The sequence below is a fragment of the Castanea sativa genome, chromosome 2 (genome assembly GCF_040712315.1).
Source record: "Castanea sativa cultivar Marrone di Chiusa Pesio chromosome 2, ASM4071231v1".
NCBI lineage: Eukaryota > Viridiplantae > Streptophyta > Magnoliopsida > Fagales > Fagaceae > Castanea > Castanea sativa.
This window is the reverse complement of record NC_134014.1, coordinates 30,752,561-30,768,519: the sequence shown is the minus strand read 5'-3', so window position 1 is coordinate 30,768,519 and position 15,959 is coordinate 30,752,561. Positions and strand designations below refer to the sequence as shown.

The 15,959-nt window shown below is 32.6% G+C and overlaps 1 long non-coding RNA gene and 1 pseudogene across 1 annotated transcript; one reads left to right on the top strand and one right to left on the bottom strand.

The window, feature by feature from the left end:
• Nucleotides 1–437: 437 nt before the first annotated feature.
• On the bottom strand, nucleotides 438–2,835 carry LOC142623899 (uncharacterized). Its single transcript, XR_012842242.1, has 3 exons — nucleotides 2,659–2,835; nucleotides 1,660–1,727; nucleotides 438–768 (listed from the first exon to the last, which is right to left on the bottom strand). It is a non-coding gene; the product is annotated as an uncharacterized LOC142623899 (long non-coding RNA).
• A 10,916-nt stretch (nucleotides 2,836–13,751) lies between these two features.
• Nucleotides 13,752–15,216, top strand: LOC142625201 (protein NODULATION SIGNALING PATHWAY 2-like; annotated as a pseudogene).
• Nucleotides 15,217–15,959: the final 743 nt, after the last annotated feature.

Below are 15,959 nucleotides of genomic sequence, written 5' to 3'. Positions count from 1 at the left end.
CATTGCTTGGTTCCCACGCATACGTGAGTAAGAAGAATTCTTGCATCACACATTTAATCCTAATTAAAAGACTCCTATAAGGAAAAGAGCTCTAAGAGATACGCAAAATCCATGAGTTACTCTCCTAGAAGGAAAGTACTTTTTGGCCAAGGCGCAGATTTCGGTCCTACACTACTATAAATACCCCAAAGCCCTCATAAACGAAGGTACACATAATTCACCTCTACTCTAGCACTTTAGAGTTGCAAATAAGAGATTTTCTCTAACTTGACTGTCACGACCCAAACCTGTACTTCAGAATTTAGAGCATGACCGGCATGTTAATATCAAGTTTACCTCAATACTAACACGAACCAACCTAAACAAAAGGTGCTTATCAAGAATTGTTTCATGTACACCTGCTTATTTTCTTGCAGAAAAGCCATAATATACAAAAATGTGAAAACCTTGAAAATTCATTTCATTTGAACTTTGCAAGATTGCCACTTGGCTGAAACTTCAGGTATTCGTGCAAATATTACAAAGCTAAACGTTTAGCAAAACTCTTATTTACAAACCTAACCCCAAAGACATACAACTGGGGTTCAAACCAAACTAAAGTTCAAAATTACATCTGTGCTCAAAGGATCAAGTACATCTTGATTCCTTTTATACAACAAAAGAGCTAAACTATTATACAACAAAAAAAACTATACAATCTAAACAAAAGAGAATCACAGAATCTTGCCACCTCTAATACTCTCGCTGCTTCCAGGAAGAACCTGTGCACTGAAATATAATAGGGTGAGCTACGAAGCCCAGTAAGGTTTTTAAGCTCCATGGGCCTTTGATAAGAATGCATGTAAATCAAATACTTTATGGACATGCCAGCTTTGATAAAATAGCCTTCATACTATTCATATTGTTCTTAAATTAACTTATGAACTTTCAAATGAAAATACTTTATTTTCCTTTCATATAATAATAAAAGAACATGATAAGAAACTTAAACATAATTCAACATACTTTTCTTATCATCATACTTTTCTTATAACTTTCAATAACTTAATAGCTCTTTTATAATACATATTAGTTAGTCCAATTGTAAGTCTGTCACAACTTTGGGAGGCTTCCAGCACTTAGTGCCAGGCATCCAGCATTCCCCACAATGCTAAGTAATTCCGGAATCATATCATAATACTTACTTTCAACCATGGGGGTAGGTTGACATCCTCCACAAGTTGGCGGTTACCAACAAGGGCGGGTACAGCAGAGCCAGTCCCACTTATAATGGCCAAACAGAATCTCCATGGAAATACCAGTACTATAACCCCTACTGGCTGAGTTCAGATCATGACAATGGAATAACTAAAAACTATACTTTTCAGATACTATACTTTTACATAACTATTTAATAATAGTAGCATATCCAATTCTTTCTTTAAACATTATGTTCGTGATATGAGTAATAGCATCAATATGCTAAAATTATCATATATATATATATATATATATATATATATATATATATATATATATATTGGATTTAATAAGTCACGAACATCAATCTTTACTCGAATCATGCTTATATGTAATATCCCTAGTTAAAAGGTTTTAATGCATTATAGTTTTCTAAATAGTCGTTATACTGATCAAACGCACATGTCACAAGTCCCTTACCTGAAAACAGATGACGCGAGATATTTGTACCAGAGGAGCTCAAGTGTCCGTGTTCTCGTTCTCGGCACCTAAATGAAAGACCAAAACTTATTACTAACAACTCTTCCTAAAAATAAACTTCTACCTCGAACACAACCTAACTCTCAACTTAGTAAAAAAAAAAAAAACTTAATTCCCAACACATATAGTTCCCCTAAAACAAGGTACAATCACCAAACTCATAACATACCAAAACATAGAGAAACCAAGCCATAAAAATTCATATATGATCTAAACATACCAAAAGATAAGCACATTAAATTATAGCTCAAAAAATTTACCCTAACTTCAAAATTAAATCTACAAAGTCATAGTTATCCTACACTGTTTACTGATCATTCCAGTAGCAAATTCCCCATTTGTAAAATACGAATGGGCTGTCAAAACACATCCAAATGTCATGAAATTTTACAAAACTACTCCCCTGTATGTATAATATATTCCGTATAAATCTCAAAGTCAAATAATAAAACCATAATTTATTAAAAATCGTACAAGGCAACGTGCTCAAATCTGTCCTGATAAAAATTTATACAACTTAGAAATTAAATCATTATTTTTGTATTAGTCCAAAAGCAGTGAGACCAGTTCCATAACAACCATATGTGTCTTAGAATACATAAAAACTACTCCTAGCATCATAATTCACAGCAAATGATTTAATACAGAATTTTCTTGTAGTGAACATCATATCTGTCACAGTGACAACTTCAGTGCATATTGATACAAAATTCATCAACTAAATGCAAATGGTCTTCAATTCATTTGGGTATTTTTATACCAATACAATAAACATTAAAATAACTTATTAAGCATCCAATAGACCATAACACCATCAAACTTTCAACTTACAAAAACAGAATCACAAGTTCAGCCCCTAAAATCAGATTTGAGAACAAAGAAGGGAAAACAATTAAACTATCAAAATAATCTAAAATCAAATAAGTTTTAATTACTTACCCACAAATTTGAAGCTGAAACTTTAGTTTTAGGCTCTTAATTCTTTCTTTAGAGTGAGATTTTGTTTTGGTGAGAGAGGGAGAGAGAGAGCTCTTGCCGTGTGAAAGCAAAGAGAGAAAGAAAAGAAAGAGCAAAAGAAAGGAAGCAAGAAGCTACTGGTACAGCAAAAGAAAAGATGAGGAATTGACTTTGAGGGGTGTACGTGTATAGCAAAGGAGAAAAAGATCAAGACCAACTTTTTTCCACTTTTTGGCATTTGCACTTTTCACCCCATATAAACTTATATTTCAAGAAATGCCCAATGACAATATAACTTTGCATATATGTGTATGTGTGTGTGTGTATATATATATACATATATATCCTTATCTTCATAAAATTTATTTTCTACAACATTAAAAGAGCATATGTCTTTTATAATATCACAATAGCAAAGCTTTAATGCACTTAAAATAATTAAGGTAATAACAAACATATAAACTCATAAATTTAATTATGCAATTAGGTTGGGGGTGTTACATTGACCGTCGGAGGGTGTTTGGCCGGTACCACACCGGTACTCCTCTTAAGGTCTTTAGCTTTCGTGTTGTGAAGGTTCTTCATCAGGAGCACGTGAGGACCGTGTGGCTTACTGACGATTTTCTGTATCATCACATGTAATTCATTGTTTCCATTAGGGTAAGGACATTCACAATCCCAACAATCCACTCCAATATTTTTGCATGCTTGATTTTTTGGGATGCAAAATGTGTTTGTTCCGAAAGTTGTATGCCGAAGGAGCAATTGTTTTCCATCTTGTTGATTTAGAATCAATAATAGTAATTGTATTCCTTTATCATTTGATTCACGTAATAGTGCAATCGTTAGTCCATAGCTTGCATTTTTGTCCCTTTCTATGTTAACTTGAAAAATGATTTCTTTTCCCCTTGTAGTTTGATCTTGTACAAAATATTTGCGATCATGTTGTATGCTCATTTTGTGATTGTGTAGTTGTATGATATTTTTAGGTTGTAATTTTCAAGTTGTTTAGGATTGTAATTTTGTTTGTTTTATGGATTAGTGATTGCTCTAGTTATTAGCAATAATTTTTTATTGTCGATTAAGTGAACAAAAGTTTTTCATATACCCTCCACTATAAAGTCCAAGCCTCACAGTATTTAATATATTTTTCAATTATAGCTAATGTTTAATGTTTTCTTCAATAAAGCCCAAGCCAAACAGTTTTTTGCGCTACAATACTTGTTCAATTGCCACTTTCCTTAAAAAATCAAAAGACAACACACACACACACACTATCAAAAGTCTCTTATAATTAAATTAATAATAATATTGAAACAGCTGAAACAATCAATAATGTCCAGTTCTTCATCTCTTCCTCTCTCTCTATTTAACTGAATTACTTCTTCATACCTATTCAGTTGCCACTTTCCTTTTTTAAAAAAAACAAAAACAAAAGACAGCATATCTGAAATATCAAAACTCATTTTGAAGTAGCTGAAAAGTTATTAATATTCACATCAGTAATTTAATTTTACATAATTAAAGGTGAAATAAAATGTTAGAAAATGAGATTTTTAATTTGGGTAACTTTAGTTTTTACTCAATTTATATTATTACCAAATGTCATATCCTTGGTAGCTATTTAATAGATTTGGAGGATATAGTTGAATTTAAATGTTGAATAAAATGAGCCAAGATTATATTTTGATTGTTAAATAAAGAAGTTTTTATTTCTGCTTAAATGAGTAAATTTCATGGAATAGTAGTAGCCACAGTTGCCAGCTTTGATGTGATTCATTATTTTTCTATATCTTACTGTTTATTTTTATCAGTGCTAGTGTTTAATTGGATACCCTTGATTCATGTACCTCATGGGGTCAAAAAATTTGTTGGTCTATTTATTTATTTGTTATTTTAATGATAATCAAAGTAGGTAGAAGAATGTAGGTAGTATAACTTGCATAAGTTTTGGTTTTCCAAAAAAGGTTTTATTATTAATGGAGCAAAGACTTTTATTTAATTGTTTTGACACAATATGAATTCCTATGTCTAAATCCCTTCCTTCCTTCCAGTTATAGCCGTTAAGCTTTAGTTGAAACACAAATGTTTTTTCCAATGAGCTTTTCTACTTTCATTCAGTAGGTTGAAATTTACATTCATCTGATAAAATATTGAATATAATTTAGCATATTCTTGTCAAAGTAAATGAAAGATCATATATGCTAATTGTACGATCTTAGTGTCTTACAGTTGCACATTTATTTGATAGTTCTCTTGTTGCTGTTTGAAGTAAATTTTCAGCTTCCTTATCAAACAAAATAAATACAGCACACTCTATTGCATCATCAACATTGAGTTGAATTCTATATCTGCACGTATAAATATCTAATTTGATTAAATTTTATTATTAAAAAATTTACTTTTATGTTTACATATATTGTATGATTGTAAAATTGATAATTTATATTTTACCTTAGAATTGAAAAATCAGTTACTTTTGCAATGGTTGAACCAAAAATCATTTTCAGATTTAACTTTTTTGTTGCACTGTGTGCATCAGATATAGTACCATCCAAAATTTGTTTCAATATTTTATGTTGTTGCAAGGCATGTGAATACTGTTTCCTACAATATAAAAGGAAAAAAAAAAGACTTTTTTGTTAAGTTTATTGAAAACTAAATATATTATTGGTGTAATGTTATTGAAAATAAAAATGTAGAGTACCTAATTATCTGACTCCCATTCCATGGATATTATTTGCTTGATTTTCCTTCTACTTTTTGTGATCTTTTTTCAAGCTGTATTCCTTCTTGAATCGTAGAGGAATTCCTTCAGTTCGAGTATTTTCCATATTTCTTTCATGATAGAAGATTAAAATCAAAATATAGTTAACAATTATTGAATATGAAGGTTGTTATTGTACTAAATTAGTGTATTAGGATTATTTTTTAAAAATAATCGATTAGAGTAAATCAACAATCAAAGAGAACACAAAAAAATCCTAAAATACAAAATTTAATCGTGTCAACCAAAAGTAGAGTTCTAAAGAATACAAAATTTATCAACCTAAAGCAAAGATGCAAGAATTTTTTTTTTTTTAAATCAACAAAAAAAATGAGAGAGAGAGAGAGAGAGAACATTTTTTAAAAGGGAAAACTGTGCCAAGAATGGAAGAAAGAATGACAAATTTATAGTTAAAGGTGTGAATACGAAGATACAAAATAAGAGAAGATGAAGGGAAATATGAAAAGTGATATTAAAGTAGAGGGTAGTGGGAAGATGAAAAGGTAAGGGAGGGAGAAATGTATAGTAAAATGGTGTGAATAAGAGACAAAAGAAGGGAAGATGAAGGAAAAGATGAAGAGTGAAATTAAAGTAGTGGAGAAATGAAAAGGTAAGGGAGGGAGAAAGGTGGGAGAAAGTGTAAATATTAAATAAATAAATAAAAGAGTAAATGATAAAAAAAAATTATATGAAAATTGGAAAGAGATTGGATAATGGCATAGACGCTGATGTGGCTCAATTAGAGCGTATTAATAATAAATGTTACGCTTCAGCTTTTAGATATATATATATATATATATATATAAATTAACTCCCCAAATGCTAAATTTTATGTTGGTCGTGACAAGAAATTAGAGCATCCATGAGTCCTATGGATTTAGGTATGGTGCAAGTTTAATTCCTACCAATTCTAATTCCCTTTGTTCCCAATTCCTTAGTCAATTCTAGATGATCATTTAAGCTTAAAATTCACCTCCTCTTTCGCCCTTCCTTCCCCACTCTTCTCAACATCAAGCAATCTAAAATTATAATTTAATAAATTTCAACCCTAGGGATAGGGTAGTATGTCTCCCCTATTAATTTAAGGCTTGCTTGATAGACCTTGATTTCCTAGGGTAAATTCCAATAAACACCCTTGAGGTTTGGGTTAATGACAATTAGGTCCAAGAAATTTTTAAAGTGATCAATTTGGTCCCTAAACCCAAGTTGGTCCCTAAACACCGTTTAGAACCATTACTTTTGTTTTTCTTCTCTCTCTCTCTCTCTCTCTCTCTCTCTCTCTCTCTCCAAGAGACCCGCAACAGCAATGGCTTGGTGGTTCCTTTGTTTCTCATAGCCAAAACCCCACTCTCCCATACCTTTTACTCTTTCTAAACCATCTATCCCTAGGTCGTTCTCTCTCTTTCCTTTGTTCTCACACAAGAAACCCTAGGCTAAAGCTTGTTTTAGGTAGCGATTGTTGGTTGTTTAGGTTTAAGGACGATAGGTGGGTCATGATGGTGGTGCCATGGTGGATAGCAGTTGTTTGCTGGGTCATGCTAGACCAAATTGGTCAATTTATCCTTCTCTATTACCCCAGCTAATGTTTTGTCCCTCTATGTTACCCTTCTCTCTTCATTTTTCCCTCTCCCTCTCTAACCTTAAATCTAGTGCCACCACCACCAACCATAAAACCCAGCCAAACCCATAGCAATAAAACCCTAATCCTCCAACAAAACCCAAATCCAAAAAATCACTACCCCATCGGAACCCATAATCACCCCCACTGTAAATCCACCTCACCTTCATAAACCTTTATTTTTTTTTATGATCTGCTAGTTGTCGTTCTTATAGTCTATTGTTTCAAGACTCATGCGAAGAAGTTTTTTTTTTTTTTTTTTTAGAAACAAACACACACACACATAAGGGAGAGGAAAAGGGGTTCTAATACAAAGGCACATCACAACTCCACTCAAAAGCCATGACAACTTTCAAGGGAGGGTGGGGCAAGTTATATTACACACAACACGCTCTCTTAAGTAATATGGGACAATTACCCTCTTTTTTTTTTTTTTTGAGAAACAAACACACACACACAAGAAAAAGGAATAGGGATTCTAACACAAAGACACACCACAACTCCACTCATACGAAGAAGTCAAGGGACAAATAGTTCCCCATTTATGACAGAATGATTATGGTAAACAAGTACCCACAACTTTGGCGGCCAAAATATCCTGAAATTTTTTTTTTCCTACTCTCGATCATTCACAAAATTTTTTTTTTTTTTTGGTTATATGGTGCTTTAGTTCTGGATCTTGTGTGGAGATGTAAAAATCAAGCTCTACATGAGGGCAAAGATCTGGATTATGATCATTTTTGTAAAGGTTAGAAAAAATTATTTTTTGGGCATTGGTTGGTATCCAAAAGGACTAGCTAGCAGGGCCAGCCCTAGGCCCAGGCCACCGCCTAGGGCCCCCTTTTAGAGAAAGGCCCCAAATTTTGGGACAAAAATTGATATATTTAAAAAAAAAATTGGAAATATAGAAAAAAAATTAGTTTTATATTTTTCCTCTACTTTTACGAAGTCTCAAATAATTGAGTAATACTAAAGATAATACAACTTTAAATACATGGGTCTTACAAATAGAGTAATGCTACAATTACAAACTATTTTAAAACATTTTTACAAACTGTTGTTGTGACCAACATTTAATATCACTTTTTTACTTATCTATAATCATTTATCACATCATCAGTTTATAAAGATTTTTGTAAGAGAATTTGTATCTCTAGCATTTTTCCTTACAAATATGTGTCACTAATCACAAGAAATAATTCATATATAAAAATGCTAGAAATATTATTAAACTTGAAAATTTTACAACTTGATGTGACAATTAATATGATATGTGGACGTCAATAACCTATTAAATGTATTTTTGAATTTTTTTTTTTTTTTTTTTTGTGATTAGTGATACATCTTTGTAAGCCTCATGTTGTAAAATTTATAATACCCCTAACATCATTCTTTCAAATACTTGTTTATTATCTTCTTGAAGTGTCACTAATCGCATTCATTTCTACATCATTTAAAAGTTTTTTTTTAGTAAAATTTGTTATAACTTTAGCATTTTCCCCCAAAAAAAAGCATATTACAAAATATAAGGAATAGATTTTTGTTATAAAAAAATCATGATATTAAATATTAGTTAAATATTATTTAAGTGATAATAAAAATTCCTCATTTAAATATATCGTCTTAAGCTTCCAAATTTGTTGGGCCTCCCTAGCTAGCTAGCATAGTCATCCCTAGGGATATGTAAATTTAGGGCCCGTTTGGTAGAGAAGTTTGAGTAATGTTGTTTGTAATTTTTTGAAATACGTATGAGTGAAAAAGTGTGTGGAAATGTGTGTAAGGTTGTTTAAAAAACTGAAAATGTAAGTTTGAACCACTCTACCAAACAGGCCCTTAATGTTTGGGCATAATTTGCAGGGAGAAGAAGGGGATTCCAAAAGTTGCATGGATGCTTTGAGAAATCCTAAATTGATTTACTGATTGAAGCATGTTGATGCTAAGCTGCACATAGTCTTGCAAAGTGGTCCCTTAGATTTGCTCGTGCAAGGTGTTTTGATATTAATGATGTACCTGCTGATTTTGTAAAGATTATTTTGGAGGAACATCTCCCTGATTGGGGGTTGTTTCTGTTGTTGTTTATGCCATCTTTGGCTTTAATAATAAAGTTCTTTTTTCATTAAAAAAAAAAATCGAAACTGATAGAGCAATTTGTGTGTACCATTACTAGTTCTATGCTTCTGCCCTCAAGCTAGTTTCATCATCAGATTAATTTTGTTGCTTTCCATCTATAACACTTAATATCAACAGAGTGATGCCAAATTTAATTGGAATTACTCTGCCAAAGATCGTCATCCACGTGCCATGCATGCAGCATATTCTCTTGATATCATGTCCTTCATTTTATATTTACAGTGTCCAATATGCAGGTATGTTAGGCCCGGACAAATTGCCAATTTTAAGTCAAGTTGATTAATTAGCCCAATTATGCTGAAGGCTTGGTTGGTACGCACAATAATGCATAAATAATGGAACACGTAATATGGCTATGCAAGGAAAACCAATGGAACAACCATTCCACATTTAAAAACTGCAATGCGGGCTTAACCATCAACAAATCATTACGTAGACTTGAAGTTTTTACGAATACATCGTACACAAGGAGTATTTGTTTCATTCATGTTTAGGGTTTGGGAACAAATACAGTTTCAACATTTGGACACAGTTTGTCTTGGTACACGTCACTAGTTATGTTACATCGTTCAGAGACTTAATTAGAATGCCTACAATTTGTGAAGAACTCTGAGCAGAAAATATCATTTATTTAGCCAAAATTTAATTAGGGTGCGTTTGTTTCGACAGTAAAGCAATTTCGAAAAATGTTTTCAGCATTTGCGGGTGTTTGGCAACACCGAAAATTTTGGTCAAACGAAAAAGAGGAACCAATTGACTGTAAAATAAACCCCCCACCCATAAAATGAATTCCATGTCTATTTTACCTTCAAATTGAGTTTTCCGTTGGAAAACAGAGAAGGAGAGGGAGAGAGCAACAACCCACGCCAGAAGAGAGAGAGAGAGAGCTAGAGGGAGATCGTCGGTGAAGCCAAGATCATGCCGTCCTCAACCCAAAGGCCCGCCGTCGAGCTCGCGCCGGGCGAGATCGACACGCGATCTTGCACCGTCGAGCTTGCGCAGGGCGAGATCGACGCGCGTGATCGCGCCAGCGAGATCGGTGACCCACCAATCTTCCTCCTCCCTGTCTCACCTCCCTCTCTCAGTTTAATTTGATTTGGTCATGGTGTTTTATTTGATTTTTGTTTGTTTAGAAGTTGGTGGATTGTAATGTTCTATTATAAAATTTGTTTGGAATGTGAGAAAATGGTTGAGAAAATGTGAGAAATCAGTAAAAAATTTGCATTTTCAGAATGTTACCAAACACTTGAAAATATTTTCCAAAGTATTTTTTAAAATGCCACCAAACATCTAAAAATATTTTCCTTTCCCGAAAATATTTTCACCTGAAATTATTTTACACTCGGAAAATATTTTACACCCAACCAAACGCAGCCTTAATCAAGGACGAATATGGTGTCTTGTTGTTGTTGACTTATTATTATTATTATCTCCTGAGCTGAGGCTTCCATTTGGAATATGATAAGATAAGTTGTCACTACATTGTGCAATATTAAATTTAACCTTCCAATCTTCACTCTTCTATTGTCTTACTTTGATTTTTTTAATGATCTGCTTCAATGGTTGTCGTTTTTGTAGTCTCTTGTTTCAACATTCATGTACTCTAAGAAGTTAATGGGACAAATAATTCCCCATTAATGACAAAATGATTATAGTAAACAAGTTCCACAATTACGGCAGCCAAAGGATATTCCAAAAATGTTCTGTCTATCTACTTCTATAAACATTCACATTCACAACAAATAAAGTTGTTTGTGTGCGCCATTACCCATTACTAGTTCTAAGCTTCTGGCCTCTTTCTAGTTTCACCATCTTTTTTATTTTTATTTTTTTTGCCTTCCATCTAGAACACCTAAAATATCAATATAGAAAGGCCAAATTTAATTGGAACTACTCTGACCAAAGATCGTCATCCATAGGTCATTCAAGCAGCATATTCTCTTGATATCATCAAACTTTGTTGTCTTCCATTTTATATTTGCCGTGTCCAATCTGTTGGTTTATGGATTATATTCATTTGCATCGTAATCGCCATTTATGGCCAACTGGATAGAAGGAAAGGGAGGGAGATATTGTCTCATATATTGTGAGACACCATAATGCTTATGAAATTTTTTAGAAAAAATAATTTATATATATATATAAGAGATATATTTGTCATTGACTTGGAATGTAATCAATTAACTACATATTTTATCATTACTTAATGCAACAATACTTAAGAAATTTATCTAAATAAGTAGATGATAATATATTTGTAGAATTGATAATTTAATAAATTATATTTTTACAGTAACAAAGCAACAAATAGATTATTTCACATTTTACATTTAAAATTTAAATGGATTGCCTACAAAGAGTGAAAAATCATGATATAGAATAAAAACAATCTTCTTTTCTTTTCTTTTCTTTTTCTCCTTTTTATGAAGTTATAATTTATGACATTAGCTACTAATGCTTGCTCTTTATTATCAAACCAAAAAACCAATCAATTTGCGATATAGATGAAAATTGAACTTTAAATCTCTTATTTAACTATAAAAGCAGTAATTGAGCTAATCTTATAGTCTTCATCATCGATCTAAATAGAATATGCTATAAAACAAGCATATAATTATAAAAAATTTATAAAAAAAATGTCATGCACTAACATCTGATAATCACACACTAAAAAAGCTCCACAAATCCCATACATATTTAATGAAAATAAATAATTATGGAAAGCTTTTTTTTTAATATTTAAATGGAGGTTCAATCCTCAACAAGCCAGGCCAAGTGGCATTTATAACTCTCCCAAAAGGATGAGTTCAAGTTCGGACCCGGCTCCCCTTTAAGGGTGAGATTTACCTCCATAATCCATGAGAGAGAGAGAGAGAAAGAGAGCGAAAAGTAGAACAAAAGCTATAGTGAAAAAAGAGTAACAATAAAAAAATAAAAGAGCTGGAGAGGGGAGAAAAAAAAAGTTGGAAATAGCTGTAACAAATTTTTTTAAGCCCTAAAAGATTGTATTGTCTTAGTAATGCCAACAACTCAATATATATGCACATCTTTTATATGTAGTTAAGTAGAAAGCCAATTGTATCACATGAAATGTAACGATTCACCAGTTCAAAATAGTTTGTATGATGCATCCTAGCACTACAACAAAATGTATATATTTTTAGTGACGAAAATATTTGTCACTAAAAGTCTAGTTTTTCGTCTCCTTTAACGACAAAATCTACTAATTAGCGACGAAACTCATTTCGTCGCTGAAACCCTGTCACTAAAAGTTTTGGGAACGAAAAATTTCGTCACTAAAAGTCCAATTTGTTAAAAAAAAAAAAACTTTTAGTGACGAAAACATTTCGTCACTAAATATTTTCCTCGCTAAAAAAACTATTCAGCGACGAAAATATTTCGTCGCCAAAAACACTTTAGTTTATTAAATCATATTTAGTAGCAAACAATTTTATCACTAAAACTATTTTTAGGTACATATGGTGACGAAAAAGTTCATCACTAAAACTATTTTTAAGAAAATCCAGGCACATATAGCGAAGAAAATTTTCGTCACTAAAACCATTTCTTACAAAATTTTGCTACATTTAGCGACGAAATATTTCGTCACTAAAACAATTTTTTGTTGCTATATTTGTGACGGAAAAATTCATCGCTAAAACTCATTTTCTGTTTTTATTTTTTTTCATAACTTTGATGTTAACCTGTAACCTGTTATTACATTATTAAAACCTTACATTTGAATAACACATTTATTTCAAAGACACATTTATAAAAAACGATTCATACATTCCACAAGTAAAAAATAAAACAAGTATCCAATTCAAACTCCTTCCATACAATAATTGTTTGCAACACATACAATAATACAAAATATTTTATAACTATACAAGAAGTGTAGCATAATATAATTATAACCAACAGAAAATGTCCTCAAATGTCTTCAAGTAATGACAAAAGTAAATCCCCTAAAACCACCAATAAGAAATCTGCACAAATATAAAAACAATACTACATTAAAATTATAAAGTAAAAACATTAACTATTTTATAAGAAACATTTTTAACAATGCATTAAGAGTAGTCACACCAATAAATTAAAATCACAACTCCTAATGTATAAGTTGTAGAAAGCAAAAATATCCATGTGATTGATTATCATACTATATCCATGTGATTCCCACAACTTTAGAAAAGAAATCACATGTGCAAAAATTAATAAGTTGATTGATGAAATGTTTATGACATTGGATAACTATGGCTTGATAATAATTTGCAATATGCTGTGGATATTCCAGAAGGCTCAAGACGACAAGATTGCTTTCTCCTTCAATTTGTGTTAGGTACATTGGATGACATATTAACATTTCCAAGTAGTTTTATGATAGGATAGTACGGTTGATAACAGTAAGAAACCATTTTTATTACAATTTGAAGGTTCAACCAACATTGTGACAGGTCCATCTTATTTCTTTCTATCTTCTCCTCCTGAAGTCTGGTACTATATAAGTATAAAGCCTTAGATTTAGCCATAGCCATCAAAGTTTTTAGATAGATTCCCAGTAAGTTTAATCATATCCCATGAATTCAATGGATTACTTCAACTCTAGTTGCATTGAAAAACTCCAGGAATGTAGCTCAGAAACAGCTTTCTCTTTGCAAAGAGAAGATACGTTATCCCCAAACACCGACACCAACCGAGATGGTGCAATAGATGACGAGTGCATAGAAAGATTGCTCCAAGTTCAACTAGAGGCGGGGGTCATGGACTTTGATTCCATCAGTCAAGATACAGTAATGGGTACTCCTGAGAGTTGTAAAAATCGGATCATGTGTCAAAATGAATCAAGAAAACATGAGTGCATCAACAGAAGGGAGTTCTCCCATAAACGGAATTCAAGAAGAGCTGATGCAAGAAAGCAGCTTGACTGATCTGTTATTGATGGGAGCTGAAGCTGTTGAAGCACAGAACTGGTCTCTTGCTTCAGCTACTGTTGAGAAGCTTATCGATCTCTTAAGTAATACAGAGAATGGAGATGATTCATTCAAGAGGTTGGCTCTTTTCTTCACTCAAGGTCTGAATTACAAGAGCAATACTTCTCTTCAAATGAAGAATGAGCCAGTAGCTGAACACACTAACACTATTTTTGCCTTTCAGATGCTTCAAGAACTCTCTCCTTATGTAAAGTTTGCGCATTTCACAGCCAACCAAGCGATCCTTGAGGCTACACAAGGCGATCATGAGGTCCATATCATTGATTTTGACATCATGGAGGGGGTTCAGTGGCCACCTTTGATGGTTGAGCTTGCAATGAGGAAGGATGCTTTCCTCAGAATAACAACCATCATAGCAGACCAGACAAATGCTGTTAATGTTCTACAGACAAGAAGAAGATTGAAAGAGTTTGCCAATTCAATCAATCTAGCATTCATGTTTGATCAGATGGTGATAGTAAGAGAAGAAGATTATGAAAAAATCGAAGTTGGTAATACTTTGATAGCCAATTGTATGATTCACCAGCTTCACATGCCTAACAGAAGTTTGCAATTGGTCAAAAGTTTCTCGGGTGGTATGTTCAAACTAACCCCTAAAATTTTAATTTTGGTCCAAGAAGAATTGTTCAATTTTAATAGAATCCAATCCATGTCCTTTGTAGAGTTTTTCTGTGAGGCCTTCCATCATTACACTGCACTTAGTGGCTCACTGGTGAGCAGCTTTTGTGGTGGATATAAAATGGGGTTTAGGCTAATAGAGAAGGAGTTGTTGGGGATTAGGATTTTAGATAGTTTGAAGCAGTTCCCTTGTGAGAAAAAGGAGAATGTTGTGGGCAAATGGGTTTGCTTACTTGAAGGGATTTAGGAGAATCCCACTGAGTTTTAGTAATATTTCTCAAGCTAAGTCCTTGGTGAGCCTGTTTGGTAGGGGGTATTGGGTGCAGCAAGAGAAGTGCATGTTGGCTTTGTGTTGGAAGTCAAGGCCTTTGACAACAGCATCCATCTGGGTGCCAAAAACAAAAGCAAAGTGAGTAAGGTCAAATCCAATTTAATTCTTTTTGTCTAAATCTAAACGAAATTGTTGTAGATTGACGTATATTCTCGGGGGAACTCCACTTTATAGGGTGATTAGGACTTCTTACTTTATAAATCATTAAGCAATGGGGACTTTTATTTTATTTTATTTTATTTTGGTAGAGTATAGCCATTTGTTTATAGCAATGCAATTTCTCACTTTCGGCATTATTCAATACTAGAAGTTATAACAAAAAACAAAAATACCTTGTTAAAGGTCTAACGAACGGTTTAACTAGGAATGCTACAAATGCCCATTGTTGTACACAAATATACAAAATATACAAACAGTTCTTATGTGTTATAAATTAAATTTCTCAATTAAATTCAAATACATGGTTGAATTGACTTATAAAGGGATACAGCTTGTGTTCAATGCAGAAGGCACTGGACACAAACTTCACCCCTATAAAGAACTTATAGTGTTATTTTTTCAAACGACAATTAAATTCAATGCAACTAACTAGGAGGATGAATTTAATTGAAGAACTTTATAAACAATACCTAAGAAAGTGTACCTAAATTTTACCCCTAGGAAAGTGAAGAACTTAGCATAACCTCTGCAACATCACATATAGACAACAGAGTGCTAGCCAAGTTGTCATTCATATTTAAATCAATACTCAATAAAGTATTGAAAAAAAAAAGGTCCTGATTTATTCAATTTCATTCGAACTTTACTGCCATGCGCCTATTCCTC